Source organism: Strigops habroptila, chromosome Z (genome assembly GCF_004027225.2).
Source record: "Strigops habroptila isolate Jane chromosome Z, bStrHab1.2.pri, whole genome shotgun sequence".
Taxonomy (NCBI): Eukaryota; Metazoa; Chordata; class Aves; order Psittaciformes; family Psittacidae; genus Strigops; species Strigops habroptila.
Window position 1 is genome coordinate 52,173,524 of NC_044302.2, and position 25,132 is coordinate 52,198,655.

Sequence of the window (25,132 nt, forward strand, 5' to 3'; positions counted from 1 at the left end):
CATCCCTTGCCTACCTGGTGGAAAATCGTCCGTCTACCCATGATCGATGGGGAAGCATTCGGTTTTTGTTTAAAACCAAGAACATCCCCTTCCTGTGGATTCAACCAAAGCCGCGGTGGGACACAACCCCTGCTGGCAAGATGGACAGCAGCTGAAATTCCCTCTCGCCGCGCCCCCACCCCCCAGTACCCCGCCAAAGCCGGGTGGGGAGCGGGGAGTTCTGAGCCCCACCGTGAGCTGTGTCCCGTCTTCCCCACTGCCGTCCTGCAGCCGGGCTGCCAGGGCAGAGGAGATACCGGCGCCTTTGTCTACATCCCGGCTTCTCCGGCGACCCGAATGCCAACACTCAGAGAGGTGCAAACTATCTTCATTGCCCGTAATGGGACCGTTAACCCGCAGGGGCAATTAGGACCAGAGGTCTCGCAGCACTGTTAACCCTTTCACGGCTGGGCACGGCAGCGAAAGTCCTCCCCCGGCGGCCACCACCGTGGAGGGTCCTGCACCCCCCGGACCTGGCCCGCTCGCCGCAACTGGACAAGGGTCCAGACCGGGGCCCCCGCACTGCTCTTCCGGCGGCGGGGGTGCCGCTGTCCGCGCGGCATCTGCCCCGGCACCACCTGGACACCCGCTCTCCCCGCCTGAACATGGGGATACCCCGCGGGACCGGCTCCCCCTCGGCCCCCATGCGCCAAAGAAAGAGGGATAGGGCGGGAAAACATCTCCAGGCTACCTCCATGGAGATACTTCTTCTTCTTTCTTTTTCTTTTTTTCTTTTTCTTTTTTTCTTTTTCCTTTCCTTTTTCCTCTTTTCCTTCCTTTTCCTTCCTTCCTTCCTTTTCCTTCCTTCCTTCCTTGCTTTCTTCCTTCCTTCCTTCCCTACTTCCCTACTTCCTTCCTTCCCTACTTCTCTTTTTGCTTTTTTCCTTTTTCTTTGCTTTGTTGTTTTTCCTTTTCTTTTTCTTCTTTTTCCTTTTTTCTCTTTTTATTTTTTCTTCCTTTTCTCTTATTTTTTTTCTTCTTATTTTCATTCTTTTCTTTTTTCTTTTTCCTTTTCTTGTTTTCTTCTTGTTTTTCTTTTTTCTTTTTCTTTTTTCTGTTTCCTTTTCCCTTTTTTCATCTTTTTCTTTTTTTTCTTTTTCTTTTCTTCTTTTTCTCTTTCTCTTTCTTTTATTTTACTTTTCTTTTTTCTTTTCTTTTTTCCTTTTTTTTCTTTATTTCCTTTTTTCTTTTTCTTTTTTCTTTCTTTGTTTTTATTTTATTTTTTTATTTTGCCTTTTTTCTTCTTTTTCTTCCATTCTCTTTTTTCTTTTCTTCTTTTTTTTTTTATTTTTATTTTTTATTTTTCCCTCTTTTTCTTTTTTCTTTTTCTTTTTCTCTTCTTTTCTTTCTTTTCCTTTACTTTTCTTTCTCTTTTTCTTTCTATGATTCTTTCCTTTTACTTTCCTTTTATTTTTTCTTTCATTTGTTTCTCTCTCTTTTTTATTTCCTCCCTTCTTTCCTTCCTTCCTCTTTTCCTCTTTTCTCTCTTCTCTCTTCTCTTCTCTTCTCTTCTCTTCTCTTCTCTTCTCTTCTCTTCTCTTCTCTTCTCTTCTCTTCTCTGTTCTTCTGCCTTTCTTTTCTTTTCCCTTTCTTTCCTTTTCTTCTCTTTTCCCTTTCCTTTCCTTTCCTTTCCTTTCCTTTCCTTTCCTTTCCTTTCCTTTCCTTTCCTTTCCTTTCCTTTCCTTTCCTTTCCTTTCCTTTCCTCCCCTTTCCTTTCCTTTTCCTTTTCTTTTCCTTTCCCTTTCTTTCCCTTTCCTTCCCTTTTTTTCTTGCTTTCTTTTCTCTTCCCCCCCCCCCCAAGGTTTGATGCCCACTGCTTCCAAGGGCCTACATTGTGAGATGGGACTGTTTTTTCTTGGAGGGAGGCTGATCGTAAGTCAGGTGTTTTGGGGTTTGGGGTTGCTCTATTTTCCTTTCCTTGTCTTTAAAAAAAAAAACAACAACAAAAACCACACCAACAACAACAACAAAAAAACAAACCAAACCAAAAAAAAAAAACAACCCAAAAAAACCCCACCCAAAAAAAAAGTAATACTGAGAGACAAAGAGGTAAATTATCTGCCTTGGCGTTGATGGTATGTCAAAGATTGCAAAGCCCAGGCACTCTCTTCCTGCGAAGAGGATGATTTATAGAAAATTGCAGGCAGAACACATGCACATTCTGGCAGTCGTAAAGACAGTCCCTCCCTTTTCCTTAATATTCTTTTATCAGCTTCTTAAGAGGTGCCCGCTTCACTTGTCTGCATGAAACTTGTAGTCTTAGTAGGAATCCACAGTTCTGATGTTTTTTCCCCTTTTTCTTAAGAAGGATTCTCTAAATCTAACAGTGCTCCTGCCCAGATTTTATCCTTCCTCCTGTTTCTCACAGCACTTGTTTGGGGCGAAGAGGGGGGGAGCGGAAAGAGGGGAGAGGAGGAGGGAGAAGGTCTTTCTCCTGTTTAGTGATTAACTTGCACAGCTCAAAGAAAGAGAAGATTTAATGGGAGAGATCCTGCCTGTGTGCTTTGTACTCACAGCAGTCTTGCAGGTCGGAATATCAGAGAGTGCATGGTTTTAATATTTGACTAGAACCTGAGTGACCAATTTTGGTTATTTTATTCCATTGCTATTGTTAGCATTTCTGCATTTGGTCTTAGCTGAGGTAGGAGAGTTCAGACAATGAAGTTCTAACATGCCTTGACCTCTCCCAGAGCCAGTAAAATCTGGACTCTTTTCAGAAGAGCATCTCAGCTTTACTGCTCATATAAAACTTCCTCAGATCAGGGGACAGATCTCCCCCTTCATCTGAACCAGAGCTTTGTGGTTCTAGTCTCTCTTCCACCCATGCAAACTGCAGTGCTCGAGGGCTCAGGAAAGCCCAGTGATGTTCCAATACCTGTCATGCTCTTGTGCTCAAACTGATTTTGCCTCACTCCCATGTATTGATTTACTGAGCCTGCACATAACCCCTAATCCTCCTCTCCCACTTCCCCCCTCCTCCCCCTGCAGTGCAAGACATAACCCTAGAAAGAATCTGACCTGGTGCTGTAGGAAGACTGGAGAGAGGGGGGTGGTGTATGGAGCAAAAGAAGTAGCTCAGCACAGTGCTTAATAAAAACGAGACCAAATAAAAATGCAGGCTACAGCTGCTTTGTCTTTGCCAGCTTGCCTTCATCACCAAGATATCTTTCTTTGTGAGCCTTGATCGTTAGTTTCCATGGTTTAAATAATCAGTCACAAAGGAGCAGACAACTAGGTGTTGGAAGGCATAAAAGTTATTTTAAGTAGAAATATTTATTTTATTTTGCACCCAAAAACGTTTCACCAACATAGGAAGTGATTTTGGTGCTCAGTAGTACAAGCTCTCTTTTCTCTTAAATGCTTGTGAGAAATAAAAAAACCTGGAGATGACTGTCTTTATTTCCGGGAGTAGACTTCAAAATACGTGCCAGAAATGGACAATTCGAGTGTCCTTTCTCCACATCAAATGCGAGCTGGAAGGGGGATTAAAAACCAACCACGTGGTAGATCTGGTTTTATACTTTGCAACCTCCAGCTCCATTTATGTTCTTTACCCTGCTCAGGGAAGATTAGCCTCTAGATGGATGTGTCTGAGGGATCACCTCAGGGGCAGATCTGCATGCAGAAACCGGTTTTTGCCATGACTGGAGGAGAGCTATGACCTAGCAGAGCACTCTATCCCAGCGGCTCCCCGAGCATCGTAGGAGCTGCTGAGCGCTCCTGCACAGGAAGCTTTGTGAAGGCAACAGCTTGGAAGGGGAAGCTCTTCAGATCTTTCCCCCTTCTTCTCCTCCTGCCTGGCCAGTGAGTGATTCGGTGTCCCAAACCTTAACTTTTTGCTACCACCTTCCTCCTCTTAATCTCCTTCATCTTCAACACCTCCTCCTCTATCACTACCATCTTCTCCTCCATCTGTCTGCCTCCTGGATCTCTCTCTTGTTTGCTTTCTTTCCCCCCTCCTTTTCCACCTCCCTCCCTCTCTTTCTTCTTGCCTTTTCCTCCTTTCTTTTCTTCTCTTTTCTTTCTCTTTTTCCTCCTCTTCCCCTACACGTTGTTGTTGTTGTTAGAAAGGATTCTTGCACCCCCTGGTGCTCTTGCGTTTTGTGTGGTAGGAGAGGAGATTGTCTTCTTTCTCTCTCTCCCTCTGGTTGCTCATTATTCAGAGAGAGACACAGAGGGTGAGTGAGAGAGAGAGAGAGAGACGGATATCTCAGGTCATCTGCAGCTGCAGCAAACCAGTGAAGGAGAGAGAGAGAGGGAGAGGGAGAGAGGGAGAGGGGGGGAAAAGCAGGGAAAGATGGCGATCCTCCATTGCTGAGACCTGGCAAGGAGCACATGAGACTCACAAAACAACTTCCACAACAATAACAAGAAGAAGAGCTAGGCAGAGAGGAAGAGGAGAGGAGGCAGCAGGAAGAGCAGCAGCGCCGGGACGCTCCCGTAAGTTCTTGCAATTAAAACCCATCTCCGGTTTGGCATTGGAGAGATCATCTCTCGTGTGTGTGTGCATATATTTATATTTATTTGTTTGGTCTTTTCTGTCTTTCTTTCTTCCCACCACCTTCCCCTGAAATCCATTCATTCGGTCAACGGAGGAAGGAGGAGGAAAGAAAGGAAGGAAAAAAAAAAAAAGGGAGAAGAGAGGGGAGCAAGAGCTGGGTGTTTTGTTTGAGAGAGAAGTCTTGCATGGAGGAGGAGAAGAGGAGGAGGTGCTGGTGGTGGTGGTGGTGGTGGTGGTGGGAGGAGGAGGAGGAAGGCGGTTAATTAATTTTTTGTTGTTGCATTAAGGGGGGGGGGGGGGAATATGGGGAGATAAGTGAGATATCAGCCGAGCTTTCGGGGTGGGGGGTGCCCGGGAGGATATGTGTGTGTGTGCGAGGTCTGGATGGTGCTGTGCGTGTGGACTTGGATCAGAGACGGGAGAGACACGGAGAAGAGAAAAGCTCCGTGCTGGCACGACCCAGGCAATCGGGTGACCTCTTTCTTCCTTCCTTTCATTCTTTCTTTCTTTTCTTTCCTTCTTTCTTTCTTTTCTTTCTTTCTTTCTTTTCTTTCTCTCTTTCTTTCTTTCTTTTCTTTCTCTCTTTCTTCCTTTCTTTTCTTTCTCTCTTTCTTTCTTCTTTCTCTTCTTTCTTTCTCTTCTTTCTTTCTCTTCTTTCTTTCTCTTCTTTCTTTCTCTTCTTTCTTTCTCTTTCTTCTTTCTTTCTCTTTCTTCTTTCTTTCTCTTTCTTCTTTCTTTCTTTCTTCCTCTCTCTCCCCCTTTCCTTCTCTTTCTCCTCGTCCTCTCTCTGCCCTCCTCCTCCTCGCCGCTGGTGAGGCTGGTCCCTCACCCCGGCGGTGGTGCCCCCACCGCGGCTCTCCTGGAGTTAGGATGCGGGGGTCCCCGGCAGCGTCGGGTTGGGGGGCTGGTGGTGCCCGCAGGAGGTTGCTTGGAGGAGGACAGCGTTCAGCTGGAGAGCAGAAGCCATTACACACGCTTGTGCTCTCCTTTGAGAGAAAGAGAGTGAGAAGGGAAGAAAGGAAAGGGAAGGAGCCCACTTCTTCTTGCTCAGTTCCCCGATGTCCCTACCTTTAAACCAGGCAAGGGAGAAGGCGCTTTCTCCCCTGCCCCTTTCTCAACCACTCGGAGTAGCTTTCTCCCTCTCTCTCCCCCTCTTTCCCTTTCCTTATCTCCCTGTCCTCCATTTGCAAGCTGTCTGCTTTGGTTCCAGTCCAGGCTCTACAACACAAAGCTTCTCCTCGCTCTCGCACACATGCACACACACAGTCTACAGGCTCTTTATGTCTTCTGGAGTAACCTTCTTCTCCCCCCGCTCCCCGCCGCTCCTCTTAGCATTGTGGTTTCTATTCTCCACGCAGATCCTCCTGGAGCTTCATGTAGTTGTGATCTGAGAGGATTTCTCCCCCCTCACCTCCCTCTTTTGGGGGAGAAAAGGGAAAAGTTTCATTCGTTTTTCTGGTGTTTAGAAGGAGAAAGACCTTCAAGTTTTTGAGTGCTTTCTGCTGCTGCTTTTGTGTGTGTGTCTGTGGGGGTCTATTTGTCTCATGAAGCTGCTTGCATGTCTAAGAGGAAGTGACTAGTTTGGCAGAGAGCTGTGATCTGAGTCAGGTAAGCCATGTCATGTTCTCTAGCTCCACCAGAAAATGGAGGAGAGAGAGAGTAGACAAAGCTGAGATGGGAAGTGCTCCTAACATCGTGGATGTCTCTCTATGTTTTGAAGCTTTGCTGGCAGTAGCTGGCTTAATTATGATTTTTTCCCCTAAGGTTTCTTTCAGTTTTCTCAATGTACAACATTGTGATGGGTCTTCTCTCTGACTTCATGCTATCAGGAAATGAGGATTGGAGGAAATTGCTCAGATTCTCCTTCACACAGAGAAACATCCTCAGGCTTTTTTGCTCTTATGCTTTCATGCGGAGGTCACCTTTCTAGATATTTTTCTTTGGTTAAAGACCACAGAATTTAGGAGGTTGATCAGTTGGCCAAAGAAATAGTGTATATATGCGTATATTTATAGATGTTTGAAAGCATTTGGAGGTAAGTGCACACAGCTTGAGGCTGCTCAGATTCTTCCACAGAACATCATGAAATGTCATTTTTTTTCTAGGTGATGATGGTGATGCCTGATTTTTTGGATTTTTAACATCTGATTTTCAAGAGCATTCCTTCTTTTGGATGTATTTTAAATTAAGGTGGAATATTTCTCCCCACTCACAAGGTTGCATTAAAATGATATTGGCAAGCTTTTAGTAGGTTCCTCAGAGCATCATAACACCTAATTTCTCTTGGAAAAAAACCCAAACAATTTTTACAGCTGTCTTTTTGGTGTCTTAAATTATCTTTTTCCTGAAAACTTATGGCAACATTCTTGTTATAATTTTAATGTCATTATGGAAACGTAAGATCTTTAAAGTGAGATAGCACTTGAACAGGAATCTGTGTGCTTTTTTTTAACCCACCTTTTAATCTGAATTCATTTTTAGTAGACTCAAAACAGGCTTCACTCTTTTCCCACCAACCTAAATTTGCACATCGGTTGCATAGTAGATGCAGTTCCTCAAAAAATTCAAACTACATGCTGAAACGCATGAGGGGGATACCGAAATGCAATGCTACAGAGCTTGAAGACACAGCTCCATAAAGAGGTATCAATAATGTTCATGCATAAGTTACTCTGAAGAGTTTAAGAAGGAATGTGTTTCATATGGGAGGTGTAAGTGACCAGGTAGGGGACCAGTGAATCTGAGTTGGAACACACTCCCAAATGTGCAAAAAGAACAGAAAGATTTGAGGATTGCAGTGACTAGTGATGAACTTGAGATCCAGCTGTTGCACAGTTAACATCAATGCCCTTGTTGAATTTTTGCTATGGAAGAAATGGTTTCATATGTAATCTAATATATTTGGGAAGGATATTGTTATCAGCTGTGCATTTCTTGAGTTCTGGTTGCTGATATGTCACCCAAATTACTGAGATACTGTGGTTGTCTCCATCTTTCAGAACTGGGCCATGGAACATACTATTTCAGGTATGTTTAATCTGGTATTTTGACAAAGAGGGAGGATAACGGTCTTGGTTTAGGTTTTGGGTGGTGTTTTTTTTATAGGTTTGGGGTTTTTTTTGCCTCCTGAGGTGATGTTCTTTGATGCATTTTGCAATCTCTGCACTGGTCTAAATGAACAGACACTGAAGAAACAGAACAAGTCTCCACTGACTTTTATTTGTTTGGGTCAGATCCTAAATATCCATCCCCATGTAAGATGACTGTATGCAGTCTTCTTGGATATCTGCTTGTATTTCACAGTTCAGAACTGTGAATCTCCTCTTACTTCTTGAGAGGTCAACTCAGTGCTTGCACTACAATGTGCCCTGCAGATACATTGTTCTCAAAAGTAGCAGGTGCAGTCCAAGAAACAAGTTTGAGATTTAAGCTGACGATGTTTATGGGAAGGCCTCTTGTCCCTCTCTTGCCCTCAAAAACCAAACATCATAGCAATAGTTTGAATGGTGTTATTTGTATGAGGAGTTTCTCTACTATGAGACCAAAACACCTTTAGAGAATGATATTCTTTTCAGTGATGTTTCTTGCTGTAGCTGTGCCCAGACAGACTGAAGTTCACCTTGCTGTTAAAATACTAGCTTAATTAGTAAGGGGAACTTAATTTTTAAAAACAAAGCCAGTAAAACTCATCCAACCAACCAAAACCAAACCAACAAACAAGATAAACAGAACCAACCAAACACCAACACCACCACCACCAAACCAAAACTTGATTTTTAAAGGTCTAGAAATATAATCTTAATTCATGAGATGCTGGTGACTTGAATGTTTCTTGCAATCAGGCACAAGTTTCTTCATTTGGACAATGGCTTTCAATTGCTTTTGGTTTGTGGGTACCCAGAACTTCCTCATGGTGCAAGCTCTAACAGAAACTGTATTCATATCTTATTCTTTGGTATATAAACTTTGGGGTTTTAATCACTTTTCTCAACCCCATTAGACACAGCCTATGGAACACTGCTTTAAAAAGGTTTAAGCAATGGTTTGATTTCCTTATGCAGTTTTACTAGGTTCATAATGGATTACATTGTTGAGAAATTTAAAATGTCATGTTTATAATTTCCTTCCATAATTTTAAAGAATTATTTTGTTACAAGAGGAAAACTAAAAATATGTTGTATACGCTTCGACTGCAAAGAATATGAGTGCATAATTGGATGCTGGAAATGGAAAGTAGAACAAATGCAAGTAGAAGCAGGGGGAAAAAAATGATCATTTCAATTCAGTAAAGTTTAAAAGAAATTCTTTAGTGTTGTGAACTTTGACTTAAAGGAGGATTGACTTTTATGAAGACATGAGTGATTGAAAAGAGAGTTGATAAGTAGACAAGTATTGGAGAAGAACTGTGTTCAACATACATGTCTGGACATCTGGCAGATGTTACTCTGGGCCCCAAGGAATGGACAAGTTTAATTTTAGACTTAAAAAGGAAATGGGAAGAACTAAAGTCTTATAATAGTACAACTTACAGTTTGAGGAAGGTTACTTCAGAAAAGCCCAAAGATGCCTCTTGAAATTTGGTACTTCCAGAAACATGTCTAAATGAATTTTTCCCATTGAGTTTTCCATTATTCCAAACAACATATGTAGAGTTACAATATAAATTGAGATTACTCCAGTTTGATGTAACACTTTCTCTGCATGGTGTTGTGGATAATTTCTTAGATTGAGCAGAACACTGCTTTGTGTCAAAAAACTGCATAAAAAGGACTTAAAAGTGTGAAACTGGTGAAGCTGTGTAGTATTCATTAGCCAACACTGCTCTCCTATGAAGCTGACTTAGAGACAAAACCTGTAGTATCCCCAAACCTCCAGTGAAATAGTGAAAAAAAAGTGATTTGAAGAAGCATGTTGATAGACAAAGGAGATCCTGTTTTGACAGATGAGGAAAAGCCTACGAAGGCCAGTATGTCTTCGTGTCTTTTCAGGTGTTTTGTTCTCTTACTCTTTGTTATACTTCCAATCCATTGTAGTAGAAAAATAATGTAAGTGCTCTCTTCACAAATATTTCTCTATTTTGAAATTAAATAATGTATTTTGTGAATTTGTCCTGGATGAAAACAGTCTGCTGCTAGTACCAGAACTATATGATTTGCTTAACTTGCATACTTGATCGAGATGTGATCAAGTATGAGCTTCTAATTGCTGGCTTCAGTAAAAATGTTGAACTTCATCAGTCCAAATGCTTGTTTGCTTTTCAAATAGTTGTTTCATTCTAGAGTTTTCAAACAATTTTTTCATCTAGAGTACTAAATTATCTATCCAAAAGAGTTTGTTTAATGGAAATCTTTAATACAGGTAGTGTTCAAATACAACATGGGCCCATAGGACGTGAGCAGGAGGTCTGTGAAGTGTTAATTGAGGAGGGGATGAGAAATTCCATGTTACTCTAAAAAGAGTAAGAATAACTTTGAACGAAAACAAAGAAAGAGTATGATGAGAATGAAGGTTGCTTAAACATCTGCTAACCTTTCAGAGAGAGGAAGTCAAATTATTTAATCAAGAGGTGCTGGAGAAGGTGATGTGATGCAAGTCTTCAGCTGCTGGCAGAGACACAGTTAACATTGTAAACGGTTGAACTTCAGCATGGCACTTCTCCAAATGAGTTGACTGTTGAAAATAAAATGTTCCAGAAGAACTGGGAGAACAGGAAAGAAGTTAAAATAGCATGGTTTGTATGCCAGTGCTGAAAGAAGAAAAGGGGGGAGGAAGGGAGATAGCTCAACTTATGATAATTATCTTGCTGGTTGTAGTGAAAACACTTTAGTAGAAGTTTCCAAATGAGGGGACTAGACTTAATAGAATGCAGTCTTCATTTGTGTCCTGAGTTTTGGAAGTATTCCTCTGCTTTCAATTTGCATTTGGGAAATTGAACTCATAGGTAAATAAAAAGTCACATGAGGTTGTTTTGGGTTTCGTTCCATCTTGTTCTTTTAACTTTAAAAATAATACCAAAGATCTAAAGTCTGCTCCTCATCTCTCGAGTTTTATGAAGCCGTGCCAGATGTTGCAGTACAAACACAACTCTGAAGGTGTTTAAAAGGGGGGTTGAGATGGGAAAAGGAGAGTCTTCTGGTGTCTTATATTTGAAACACAGGGTCTTATGTATAATTTTGTGTGTGTGTGTTCTCTTCAGCTCCTCAGGAGTTGAAGATCTTGCTACAGTTATTTTGTTCAGCTTGAGGCAGCATGTGTTACTGCATTAACTCAAAATATCCTTGCCTGATCACTCACTAATTGAAGGAACTTTAAGCAGTGTTTGAAGAGAACCTTCACTCATTACTGGTTGTGATTGCTCTGTAGTAATTTTTGAGACACATTGGTTGTCAGAACATCAGACCCAGACCTAGCAACAGTGCTGTGCATTTTATTTCCCATTGGTCTAAAAGTCTCTTTGGTTTTGGCTGGTCTTTGTGATATAATTATGGACCTCCACAGCTGCTGTCTAGGGAGAATACAACAGGTTTTTGGCTTGTGCTAAAAGCAGCTTTTCGGGTAGTAGATGGAAAGATCCCTCAAGAAAAGCAATCAGTTTATGTTTATTCGGTAATTTAAAGAAGATGGAGATGAGACATCTCAGGATGTGCAGTCATTGGTCTTGAGTGGAGTCAAATACAGTCTCTTTAAGCATACATGTTTAATATTGTCAGCATAAAGAGCTGTAGGCACAGCATCAATGTCATGAGTGATTAGGAAGGACTTACTGAGAGCTTATCAGGGTAGCAATTATTGCAAGGCCAGTGTGTTGAAGACAAATAATTCTGAGAAAACACTTGATTCACTGGACTGCTCTATTAGTTTTGAACTAGTTAAATTAAGAATTCAGTTGTTAAAGCGTGTTGTGTGTTACTACTTGGTGGAAGATAAAACAATTTAATTTGGATTATGCAGAAAAATAGAGAGTTATTTCATGCCTTTGGGAGAAAAAGCTAAGTGTTTGCATGGCGTGCCTGTGTTTTTCCTTCTTTCAATGCTAGGAATATGCAATTAATAATTTGCTAGTCATAATGGATGGTCAGCAGCACTGAACAGTGTATTGGTGTATTTACACCACTTGTTACAGGTACTGGCCAGGCTCTATGCTGACCTGAAGATTAAGAAGTGGGATGTTCAGTGATGGCATTACTGCTGGTATTAAAAAGCTCTGGAAAGGGGCCTCAGAACCCAAGCTGCTGTCGTGGTGGAGGAAGTCAGGCCTTCAAAGGACACAAGGATTAGAGTGTCAGGAAAAGTAAATGGTGGCATCAGCACAAGTAGAAAATAGGCAGAGCTATTCAGCAAACAGAAAAGTAGGCTAAGGCATGCCATAATTATGTGTAGTGGAAACTTGCTGCTAATAGAGCAAATGCGTGGGGTAGAGAGGCAGGAGAATGATTTTTCAAGACAAAACAAAGCAGACATTGCAGAGAATGATATAGGAAGACTGGGGATTCAGTGTGCTCATGATAATGTGAAAGAGAAGACTTTGTTTTGAAAGATGCTAAAAATGGAATCTTCTAATATACATGTGGTCACTGTTTCCGTGGCCTTGTAGGACAATAGGGGCTTCTTTGCACTGAGTGAATTAGCAAACTCTTCCTTCCCGCCTGCAGCTCTTAAGGTTCAAATAGTGCTGCTTCAGGGTGGTGTCGTCGTTGTGGAAAGAAGGCATCACAGGATGTTTCTTTGGGGAAGAAGATGGGTCATACTGGATTGGACTTTTGTCATGTAAATGGATTCAAAATACAGAAGCTACTTATCATAGGAGCCAGGCAAACACATTCCTCCACACATTGTCCCTAGACCTCTCTCATTGCTGGCAAAGAGCAGAATGGGGGATTGTGACACAGAGAACCTGTGCTCCAGCAGCCCATATGTCAAGTTTTCTTATTTATCAAATAAACAGGGTAAGGGATATTTAACAAATAAACATCTACATATGCTGGAAGATTTTGGTCCAGCATGACTGTGACATGCAGGGTGGTGTATTTAACTTGTAATGGTATTGACTTGCTGAAGACTAATTTAGTGTCTAGCTGGGAAAGGGATCTTCAATAAAGGCCTTGCTATGGTCCAAATGACAGAATTCAGCTGTCTGATGATGCTGAAAATTGGTTTGTTGGTGGTTTTTTTTTTTTTCCTTTCTGCCTCCCTATTGTTGATCTTAAATTGACAGCTTGAATAGATCCTAGATTAGAAGTTCTAGAGTGATTGTTCAAGGTGGCTTATGCTGGTGGTGGTTACTTAGCAAACTTCCTTTCTCTTTCCCTTTCTCTTTCCTTTTCACTTTCCCTTTCCATGCTCCTTCCCTTCCTTTCCATGCTCCTTCTCTTCCCTTCCGTTCTCCTTCCCTTCTGTTCTCCTTCCTTTTCTCCTTCCCTTCAGTGCTCCTTCCCTTCTCTTCCCTTCCCTTCCATTCTCCTTCCCTTCCTTTCCCAGTGCAGTGTCTGGGCTAAACATGTGAGATAGCTTGGAGGAGTGCTGGTCTTGAGGTGGATGAAGTGAATAAGTCATGATTGTTCATCTCTAGTGAGTAAACTGCTTCTACAGAGGACTTAAGGAGGCCCCATAATACTTATTTTAACACAGACCTGGATTCTTCAGTTCCAGTCAGACTCAGCTAGATCGATGGGCATGTTGCTCTTTATAAGGGAGTTTTAGGCCTCTCTGACCAAAAACTAAAGAGACCAAAGAATTAGTGTTCAGCCCTTGAAATCTTTGTCTTAATTTTTTAAAACTCCTTCAACCATCCATCCCTCTAACCCAGTAAAATAGACATACTTAGGATTTAGCAGGATATCGGAAAATAAGACCTTGGTGCTGGATTCTGTTGTTGTGTGTGTTGAAACAAACCAGTATGTAGATAAGAAAAGAAAAATCTCCTTTTGGGAGTGGTGGTGGTGTGTGAGACTGGAGCAGACCTGCTCTGCTGTTTGCAAGCACTTGAGAGATGGGAACTAGAGTTACCTGCCACTTTGTTTCCATATCACTGCTGCCATTCTGTCTGATCATGTGTTCTCAGGTGTACTGCTGCTTGTGGTGAGTATGGAAGAACTATATATACTAGATACATGTACTATATCTACTTAGTTTAGTTGGTAATGCAGCAAAGTTTAGAAGGCAATGGCCATAAGGAGTCATCTTGTTTTCTTCTGTGTTGTGTGACAAGTGCAACTGTCAGAAAAATAAATAAATGTCAATATGAACAAATTTGGAATGGTTTCTCTCCTTATTTGATTGGAAGCTCTGAAGCATTTTAGTTTTTCCCTTCCTTGTCTACATCTGGGTGGCTCTGGCTGCAGGATTTAGAACCTTCAGCACTGGTGGGCTCTGAAACTGTGCTTCTGTCCTACTCAGCTAAATAACTTGACAAGTGTAAAAATGTTAACAAATGGCTGATGGAAAATTGAGAGCAGCCAGACAGCTCTCAGCCTGGTTAATTAGCTTCTTGACTGCTGAATTGTTCCTGCCCTCTCATATGGCTGTGGCTTGCAGCCCTGTGAGAAAGGGTTTGGGTTCCTGGCCAGGAGTGCATCTCAGAAATTGAATTCATGTAACTTGAAGTCCTTGTGGACTGGTTCCTTTTGGTCTAAATGACCTTTTATCTTCTTTGGGGGAGGGCAGTGGGGAGAAAGCATATCAGTTTTCAGCTATGTCAGGTCATATAGAGGTCAAGTTCTCTTGTCCGAGATCAGGCATGTTGTGTAAAACAGCCCAGTGTGCAATAGCACTAGGACCTAAGCAGAAGAGGACTTTATCTGGCCTTCTGGAGGTAAATACGACTGAAGGCCATGTTGTGAATCAGTATATATATATGATGGGTCTCAGCTGGGGCTTGTGGCATTTGTGTATTTAACTCTTTGGTGGTGCTAGCCTCTGGTGTGTTTCCACCTGGCAGGTTGGGAAGAAACTTGTTCCTCAAGAACATTCAGATTTCTCCTGCCAGTCATTTATGCGTATGTGAGACCTTCTGAAATCCCTGGCTCCAAGGGCATAACTGTATTACTCACTGGAGCTGCTGAAAGAGAGTGAGTCAATATATTTGGGTCTCCCAGCTGCTTGAATAAATGAGTAAACCTGAATTATTTTTAAATTACCAGATTACAGGGGTGATAATATACTAAAATGAATTTTCCATTCCACGCCCTCTATAAATGTGCTGCTTTCCTTCCACTGTGGAGCAGAGGGGGGAATACAAGATTTTCAGTGTGTTGATCTCCCAAGAAATCACATAAAAACTGCTGAGGTCACACTCAGAAAATGTCTTGCAGACCAAAAGCCTTCAGTCAGAAGCTGCTTGGCAAGGTGACAGACAGGTTGACCAAAGGTTGCATGTGGTGTGTTCTTGCAAAACGAACATGAAATGCTCATTGTCCTCCATGGTTCTTCAGTGCTTCCACGAGTTCACCCATGTTACTTCAGTGGTGTACAGGACTAGAATTTGCTGCTGGTATTCTGGTCTTATCTCTGAAGATATTTATTTTAAGAATTCATGTCTACATAGGTTTGTTAATACTGTACTGTAATATCAGATGGTCTGCTGAGACCTCAAGGGGGTGAGGAATCTATTTTTAGTGTGTTTGAAGGGTAGATGATGTTTCAGGTTATGGAATGAGTTTCTGGGGGACCTGTCACCATATACTGAAGTTTTGTATGTCATGGCAGTGGAGGCCAGTCATATGATGATGAGTTAGTAACTTAAATGGGACATTAAAAAAAACAACCTACTCTTTGGTGAAATTTTAAAGATAGATGGAGCTAAAATGCCACACAGTCTGTTCTCATGCTTGTTTCCCTGATGTGCTGAAGACATCTAATCCTCTTTACAGGTGAAATAAAGAGTCTGCTTATGAGCTGAAGGCAATGCCTACTGATCTGTTGACATCCAGATTGGAGGCTTATTCATGTCTGAGTAAGAATTTTAGAAATGGGTGACCAAAGGAGTGTTTTAGTTGCCAAGTGGTGTGAAGATGATTTGTGATCTTCCATATCAGAAGTCAGTCACATGTGGGAAGTTGGATAATAGCAGTGATGTCCTATATAAATATATTTGACACTCCAGCCTGCAGAGATTTGGAGCTTTAGGTTGGGAAGACTGCTTCATACAAATGCATGTGTGCAGCAATCTGAAGAGTGAATCCAGCCTTGCTTTGGAAGCACTGCACTGTAGTGGTAGCCTTGAACAGATTTTAATGATTTATTATGGTTAGATTTTATGTGGATTGGCTTCCTATTTTCTTTGGAAAGCAGTAAAACTGCAACTTTTACAGGATTCTTCTAACATTCCTGGGATTTTGTTTTGTGTGCAGTCATGCACACTTTATTTATTTATTTAATAAATCCTCACTGCCACTGTTAAGAACATTAACAAAGGCTTTTTTAATAGGTCAGCCCTCAGACACCCTTGCATTTTCTTGTTACTGGAGTAAATTACATTTGGCAGATAATAGAAGATGGGGGCTAAAGCTGTTGTACTGTAAAAGTTAATTCATGTGAATTATTGCTGTGATTTGATTTTGAATTTCACTGCAGCTACTCATGTGAGTAAACATTTGAAGATCACATCCTCAGCTGCACGGACAAATTCTTGTGGAGTTTTCAGGGAGATGTAGGAAATTACATCTTGAATAGAAGATGCCCGTAGCTTATGTTGCTTCCTAACAACTACCACCTACATGCATGAGATGTTCATTTGAGGTTGCATGTGAAGGCCTGGTTGTAGCTGATTTGCAAGAGCCAGCGGGAGCTTATTCATTAGATAATTCTTTCACTTTCATTCATATTCTCCTTGTTTTTCATTCTCACTTTGTATTTTGTCAGGGGGAGCACATATGTTATAAATACTCAACTTTGACTTCAGTTAATGGAGGCATGTCCCTAAAATATGATTGCATATGAGCTTCAGTGTGTTCTAGTGACAACATTCATGTTGCTGTGCTGTCTGTAGATGACGTTCATGTCTTCTGGAGTCTCATCACTAGCTGTGGTGGGTTTGGAAGCCATGTTTTTTCACGCTTTATTTTTGATTAAGGGATTGGTTTGAATAGATACTAATATGGTAATTGTCTGCTCAAAACAGAGGCGCTTTGGATCAGGGAAAACGCAACCTAGGCTCTTTTACAATGACAGAAGGGTAAACCTTTGCATATGTGTAAATAATACAAGTTACTATCCATGTGGTTCATACTGCTATGGCAGTTCATCTGGCAGATCATTTAAATATTTACTCCAAAAGACCTTGTTCTCTGTTGGTGTGAAGCAAATTTCCAGTTATTTTTAGGTCATTTTCATCTTAGCAACCCTGCTGGAGATAAACCAGACACAAGTGCTGTAAATTGTCCCTGCATTTTGGTAGAAATTAATAAAATAAAGTTTAATGGTTTGGTCCCAAGGGGAGAACAGACCATCTGGTTAACAGAAGGTTAGGCCAAGTAATACAGTGTCACAAACCAACCCAGAATAGCTGGTAGTGTGTCCAGTTGCTGCATGTATCAAGCATTGAAATGGTGCTTTCAGATTTGCAGAGCCAGCAGTTCTGTTACCACTGCTGTGACGCAGAAGATAATTCTGTTGGGCAAGCATCAGCATGGGGGTGGATCTACAGTACAGGATGTGTAATGTCAACATGAAGCATGGGAGCTGGCAGTAAGAAGGAAAGCAGCCATTTCATGCCAGTGCAGGAAGCCTAAATAGATTTTTCCCCTCTGTGTCTTGTCCTTTTATGCTGCTTTCATACTTGGTATTAAAAGATTACCTTCTGCTTTGTCATCTGGAAACTTCATCCCAGCAGGGCTTCATTTCTTTCTCTTTTTGAACCTGTTTGTTGGTTTTAATTTTTTTTTTTTTTTTTTTTAAGCAAGTGAAGTGCACTCCAAAAGCATGTCTGATGGATTATAAAAGAGGCTGGGGGGAGGCTGAAGGGCTAAGCAGATCTGGAGAAAGACAGGAGTTCAGTCATGTGAAAGTCCTGAGCTTCAGATGAAGTTTCATTGTAGATCCTTTCGGCTTCAGTGCAAAGACAGTTTGTTCAAAGCTGTAACATTTGAGAACATTGTACTGCAGCTGCGAAATACAGAAAGGTATGAAATACTGCAAGTGATACTGTGTAGACTTTAATACTCTCTAATTACAAGAAACCGTAGAAAGCTATTGTAATTGTTTCTGCTTTCTTTGTATCAAGAATGCCCTATTAGAATTTCTTATTTGGTTAAAGGTAGTGGCAAATTACCATGATACCTTTTTTTTTTTTTTTTCCAATTTTAAAGAGCCGAATACTGTTATATGACAATCTAAATATTCAGAAAAATAACTTCTAAATAAGCTTGCTAAGCATTCTGTGGACTTACATAGATATGGACTTACTAGATATGAAGACATATCTAGTGATATGTCTACTGTCAGCTCAGTCACAGGCTGGACAGCTGGTTTGGGTTTTTTGTTGTTGAGTTTTCCCCCAAAAAACATTTGGAGATGATTTCTTGCAGCTGCAGCCTGGGAAGCTCTAGAGCACCAGAGCTTGCTTCCTGATGGGCATGGCAGAGCTGAACTCCATAATCAGAGTTCTCATGGTTTCTATTGCCTGTTCTGCAGGATTTTCAAAGAATAATATTACAGCTCCCCTTGAATGAATCCTTGTCTTAGATGCTGTTCTGTGGTAGCCCTGCAAACGTATGACTTTCTTCATGTGTTCCTAAGAACTGGAGTGGGAGTGTGGGAGTAGTCAACCCACAGTTATGTTTTCCCAGTTGCAATTTGGTGATGGGAGGAGGAGGGGGTGAATATAAAGCATGGCTTCTGTGTGAAGACTGTTCAGTTCTGCAGTAACTTCCTCCTCCTTGCTCCTTTGACCCCATTCAGGAGATTTTTTGGTGGAAGTTATGGGAGTCTAGCACTTCTCTATGGGGCACTTGCAAAGAAGTGGCACTGAAGAATTATGTGAAACTCAAACACCATCTCTCAAGGCAGAATTTTTTCTTGGTTGTGCTAATTGTTTCAGCATCAGAAGTATTAAGGATGTAGGCAAATCCAGAGACCTTTTCTGAGGTATGCTCTCTCTGTCATGTCTGTCCCCGTAATTTCCCTTGCAGGTTGTATTTTCTAGAAGCTTGTAATTTTGTAGGTTTTTCGTAGTGGTGTTGAACAGTTTTTGGAACACATTACTGGAGAACATTTATCAGAAGTGTTTCTTCATATGCAAGTGAATAATGCTTCTAGATTTTTGTCTGTACTTTTTCTCATAGAACATCTCTATACTGCAAAGAAAATACATTGTCCTTGACTTTTTCCTACCAAAAAAGGTGATACTTGCTTTAGATAGTTTATTATAAATAACTACTAAGATGATAATCTCACCACAGCATGCTTGGCAGTCTTCCACTGAGTTAGCCTGTTTCAGCAAGGAGCTGTCGCTTAAGATACAAAGCAATCTGCAGGGACATATGATCACACATACTGACTGTTTTCTCTGTCATCATGGATGCCTCATCATTTCCTGTGTCTGATAATTAGGAATTGGAATTATTATCTGGTAGACCAGCAGGATGTCGCACCAGAAAGATGGACTTGAGTTCATATCTCACAAACATCAGGTTACAGAGAAGTTCTCAGTTATGGAGGCACTAGAAGAACATCTGTTGGACATTCCTGGGGGGGCTTTTTGCTTTTTTTGTTTTATTTTTGATGTCACAAGGATAGATGTGAGCTACTGGGGAAACTCTTGGGAGAGATATATATAGTTGCAGCACAGCCTCCTATTAGAAATTATAGAGAAACATAAGTGGTGGTGGTGGTGTAGAGAGGATTTTTTTGGTGTTGGCTTTCTTTGCATAAATAATGACTTCAAGATATCTGGATGCTTTGTTTTGTAGAAATATCATTCAAAAGAAAGACTGTGATAAATAAGAGGCTGTATCCATTTTTCTAAGGGTATTGAAAAAAATAATATTAATACACTAAACTAATAATAATAATCTTATAATTACTATATGCTTACTGTCAAGATTTGACTGTAGTCACATAGCTTGATGGTGACTTTTTTGAGTTTGAAAAGTTGATACTGCTTTGTGGTACGTAGCTGCTGAGTTACCATGTTATTGCAACCGTTGTGTGATGGCAGTCAGTAGCTGTTGTACGCAAACTTCTTTTCAGGTGGAGTGCTGGCAAGTGTTCATGTTTATTTGTTTAGAAACAATTTGATCAGGCCACCTCTACTGCTTTGTTAACGTGTAATATGAATCAGAACTTTTTCTAACCTCCATGTTACTTGTATGTTCCGTTTGTTGGCACCTGATGCTTATGAGAGTCCTAATAACTTATATTTCAAGCCCGCACACTTATGGTTGCCTAAAATATTTAGTGGAAGCAATTGATAACATTGAGATGGAGCAAATGAAGGTATCAGGAAGGATGCTGGAATTCTTTTCTTCCTGATTTGACAGATCATGTTAAATCTTGTATGTATCTCAACAAGACTAAGGGGAAAACGGGACATGAAGAATTTAGTCAGACACTGCCTTGCAAACCTTAATATCAGCCCTTTTTTTCAAACTCCAGAAGTGTTTCGAGTTGACATTCATTGGTGAAGTAATTTGCCACCCTCTGAAAGGAAAACATATAAGGAGGCAGAGAGATGGTAACTCTTTATCTAGTGAAGGTATCCTTCCCCCCAGGCTCTACAAAGGCAAATTCCTTTGTTCCTTGCTGAAATTGTGGGAGTAGATTAATGATGGGATGGGTTCTGCTTGCAGATAAGATGAAGAAATTGAACTGGTTCCTGATGTTCAATGACCCATGCATGATTGTGGAGTGTTCTTCATCTCATAACACCTGACGTAGATGCCTTTACACTTTGGGATGACTGTTCAGAGTTTGTCATGTCCAGAGGCCGCCTAACATGGGTGACCATGCGGCTTTAAAGAAAATCCTGTGGAACTGTTAGTTTCAACCTTACTGAAGGACACATTCTGAAGAGCTAGCTCATTAAGTAAGCTTTGAAGGGTGTGCTCTGCAGAGCAGCTTCCTGTTATTTGGTTAATGGTTGACCTAGTTCTATTGCCATATGCCTCCTGGAACGCATTCTAATATAAAATATGTGCTAAAGCAAGACTGGGATAATAGAAGGAAAGTCAAGCCTCTATGAAACAGAAATCATATAATGCTGTTGCATTTTTGAGGGTATTTTAGTTACTAAAAATAGCAATATCTTCGTAGAATTGTATTGATTTCTGATGGCAAACTCAGGAGTGTTAATCAGACCCACTTATGTATTTTTTTCAGACGGGCCTTGTACTAAAGGTTTGTATCAGTGATTCCCTGTGCTCCATATGTGAAGCTGAAGTTAGGGAGTGAAGCACTCAGTGATATTATAGCTGTGAGGAAAGATTAGATTAGAGTTGGCTAAAGGCAGGAGGATTTTTCCGCCATGGTAGGTGTTTGTTTCATTGCAAACCATGGATTAGCAATCCTTTTTTCCTCTTTAAATCCTGGCTAGAAGCCAGAAATGGGGATTCAAGGTTTTACCTGGTATGAGAGATGACATGGCATACATACTTACACTTCGGCAAAAATGTAAGAAATTTGGAAGTACTAGATAAAGTTCATCCTCCAACCTGAATGAGTACTTTCCAACAAGCTGAAGTTCTGAAGAACCTATAGGCTGTGTTTTCTGGTTAATTTGATTTTCTGCCCTAGGAAAAGGAAGGGTGTGTGATAACAACTGTTTTTATAAGTAGTGTGTATTATGGTAGAACAGGGGGAAGGGAAAATTAAAGCCATGCTTTGTAACCTTTAGAGAGCTCATGACTCTTATCAGTAGATGTGGTGATTTATTATTCTTCTGTCAGTGTGGGAAACTGAACTGCTTACTAGACATACCACTTTGAATATTCATATAACCTGGCAGTGGCTAACCTGTGTCTCTTCAGTTGCAGATGGCTTGCAAGCAGTCCAGGTGTGAATTCTGGGCAAAGGTATGTCACCACAGTGGTGGGGGTGGCTGGGGCCAGCCCACTTTGTCTGTGTGGGAAGAAGTAAGCTGTCAGGACCTGTAAAGGCAGCTGTTGCCGATCAGCATGGGGAGTGCCTAACCTACAGAGAAGTGGTGGGATATCTTGAGAATCATAATCATCCTGTACCCATGTAACTCTTTCAGCTCAAGGCCGTTCATGTTCTTATGACTTCGGGCTTGTTTAGTGAGGCTAGAAATATTTTGGCTTTTTTTGGCTAGGGTACTTGTAGAGACAGCATTGCACATTTTCCTCTTCTTCCTTACTGCGTATTTTTGTAGGAGAACTGGATCTGGTAGCAAACAAGCTGCAACATTTTTAGTAGGACACAATGTGTTGTGTGAGCTGTAATCATATTGGTCATGAAAAAAATCTCTGCTCTGGGGACTGTCACAAGCACAGCTATTTGTGCAACCTGATCAGAACAAAGGATAATGCTTCTGTGCAAGATCAGGCAGATCTGACTTTTCAGCAGGCTAAGCAAATGAATGGAAGAAGTGGTCCGCCTCCTCTTATCCATTGTCTCAAAGATGCAGACTCATAGAGAAGAAAGGGAGGTTGAATAGAGCTTCTGAAGGAATACGCTGCTTTGTGTTCTGTGGGAAGAGAGAAAGCAGGAGTTCTAGAAGTTCTCTGCATTGGCAGGCTGACAGTTTGTGATAGGAAAGTGTGGCAACGCACTACTGGTATTGAAAAAGTACTTTCTTTTCTGTAGCCTGCCTAGAAAACCTTAACCGTTATCAGGAAGCTGATGAAATGTTCCGCACCGGAATACAGTACCACGACTACCTTGAAGGAAGCTCAGTGGGTATAGATCCAATTAACTCTGACCTCCTACTAAAGAATGATTTAAGACTTTTTCTGTGCATGAGGAAATAAATTTTTTTCACTTAGTTTTTCTCTTTTCCTTTTTTCTCTTTTCTTTTTTTCCTCTTTTCCCTTTTTCTCTTTTCCCTTTTTCTTTTCTCCTTTTTTTCCCTTTTTTTTCCTCTTTCCCTTTTTTTCTCTTTTCCTTTTTTCTCTTTTTCTTTTTTTTCTCTTTTCCTTTTTCCTTTTTTCTGTTCCTGTCTCCCCTGAATAACTCACCTGTCTTCTGGTATACCTCTCAGTTATGTTCCTGATGTGATTTTTACATAGGGAGAGCTGGGCTTATCAAATTACTGGGACAGTCAGGATCTTCTGCTTGGGAGAATCCTTCTGTTTCTCTTGCTCCAGCTGCCAAGCTGTCAGAGCCAAATTAACCCAAATGTGATTTTAGTGGTAAGCACCTCTTTTAATGGTATATTGAGGCCAAGGAAATATGAAAGAAGGTGGAAGAGGACAGGGATTTTTGATAAGCTGGGCAGAAGAGAAGGTTATTTCACGTTTCAGAACTATAATACTTACTTCCAGCCTCAAGGGGGATTTCCACTGAGAAATTAATCCTTTAAAAGAAGGGGTGTAGAAGTTCTATCAATATCATAACTGGTTAGATCTCTGTGTATTACCTGTTTGCATGGCCACAGAGACTCGAAATTGCTAGCAGTTAGGTTTTTCTTGATCAGGAGATTTTCATATGGTACTTCGTTTCTTTAAAATGAAACTTTCCTTGGCTCAGGGTCCCATAGCTGTCATTTCTTTAGCAAGCATGCTATCTTTATTTTTTTTCAAGTTAATGGAGATTAAATTTATGTCTGTGATAACAGAACCAGTCTTGGTGATCCATGGGATCCCTTCCAGCATTTGTTCTCCCATATATGGTCTAGAAGGTTATGTCAATTCAAAAGAGAAGTATTTAGTTCCACAGGATGCTGACAGAATCTATCACTAGTGTGCAGTGGGGATGAAGATGCTGCTTTAGGAGCTCAGTTATAAAAGCACATCACAAAGTCATCAGACTCCTTGAGTTAATACCTGTGTTGAAACTTTTAAATATGTGGCAACTGGGGTGCCATGACTGCATATTTAGAACCAGAAGCAATTGTGAAATTCTTAGGAGAGGGTTAAAACCCATCCCAGAGAATGTGTGATGCTGAATTTGACCCAACAGAACCTTCAGTATGAGTTTGCAGCTCCTTTGACCTACAGGAAGTACTCTTGGGGAGAGGAAATAGTGATACGAGTTGCCTTGTCTCCTTTATTCAACCACAGTTACACCATGTCTAAGCTAAATCTCTGTTACTTGGACAGGGTGATAAAAAATGCATATACTCTAAAAATGTCTAATGGTAAGGAGTTCAGCGAGCTTTTAAGCAATACATGGGAGTAAGGACAAGAGGAAAAATCTCCAGAGTGGACATAAATCTCACAAATAGATCAAGGAGCAGTCTCCCAAGTGATAAAGATTTGGGTCTGAAAGTGAGTGCTTTCTGGTGCTAAGTACAGATAAGGCTGCAAAAGAATTTCTTATTATCTTCTGCTTACTCACCTCTTCAGGAAATAGGAGGCACAGCAGAGGATCTTGACTAGTTTTGGAGATCTTCAGAAAAGCATCCTTTGAAGCTATTGTATTTCCCAACTTTTTATTAAGCAGATCTTATCTTTGTGTAGTGGGATGTTTTTATTATTTTCTTAATAATAGAACTCCTTGAGATATAAGACAGTTGGACCAATCACTGTTTTCTGAAAAGTCAGAGCACTGTCTCACAAAAAAAGGCTATATCATGGCCTAGACAAAAGAGGAACCATGAAGGGTTAGCTGGCATGAAAGTTTGAACAAGAGTGATTGTGCTTCATTTCTTAGTCATCCGTCAGGTCAAGCAAGGTGGATGTTTGAAATTCCTGTGGCCAAATGTTGAATTTTTAAATTTACCCATTATTCTTAAAAGACAACAGCAAATTTTTGGGCTGTCATCAAATGTTCATAAAGCAGTCAGGCCGAAGAAGGGAAATCATCAAAACATCTATATGTACAGTCTTTAGATCTAAGTCTAACACCTTCTGTGCTTTATTTTTTCCAAGTAAAAGGGATTGAGAATTGGGTTAGCTCCTCAGGGATCATCCAGCTGCTTTTGCAGCTCTGGGAGAACGGGACTGTGGGATGGGAAAACCTGATGCAGAAAGAGCAGAGAAATCATAGGTCTCATTGGCCATTGGCTTTTCTAATGTATCAGAAAAGACTGTTGGGGCTTTCTGTGACCAAAGCAAATTATGACCTTGCTTTGATAGATCAAACAAATAACACCAGTGCTCTACCTTTGAGAGCCCTTGATCCCAAAGAGAAAAGCAAGAGTTTTCCTTTTTATTTTGGACCCATTCCATTGCAAACAAACGCATCCCACAGGTCAGACAAGAAGGATATCTGACAGGATTTAAAGAGTCTTTTCCTTTTTCCTTCTGTTCTCTACACCAGTAACTTATATTTAAAAATATATCAAACCTAAAAGCTCCTCATTCAGTTTATATCTGTAATGGATAGAAAATGTGGAATAGAAAATGCTCTGTGACTCCCTCAAGAAATGTCTTGGCTTTGTAGCCTATGTGGATTTTAAGAGTCCTGTCTTCCTTTTGAATGAGAAAACAGTGATCCTGAAAAGTAGTAGATATAATTCAAAATGGTTAGAATAGCTAA

The 25,132-nt window shown here is 40.9% G+C and overlaps 1 protein-coding gene across 7 annotated transcripts in view; it reads left to right on the plus strand.

Moving 5' to 3' along the window:
• Positions 1-3,602: 3,602 nt before the first annotated feature.
• ZNF462 (zinc finger protein 462) overlaps positions 3,603-25,132 on the plus strand; it is a 94,233-nt gene continuing 72,703 nt past the window's right edge. For 3 of the 7 annotated variants that reach the window (XM_030512509.1, XM_030512512.1, XM_030512515.1), the window contains exon 1: positions 3,619-3,843. The gene's annotated coding sequence lies outside the window, so the exon portion shown is untranslated. Of the gene's footprint in view, positions 3,844-4,929; positions 5,012-25,132 lie in introns of those variants that run through there. The other 4 variants (XM_030512516.1, XM_030512514.1, XM_030512513.1 and 1 more) reach the window with 4 other exon arrangements.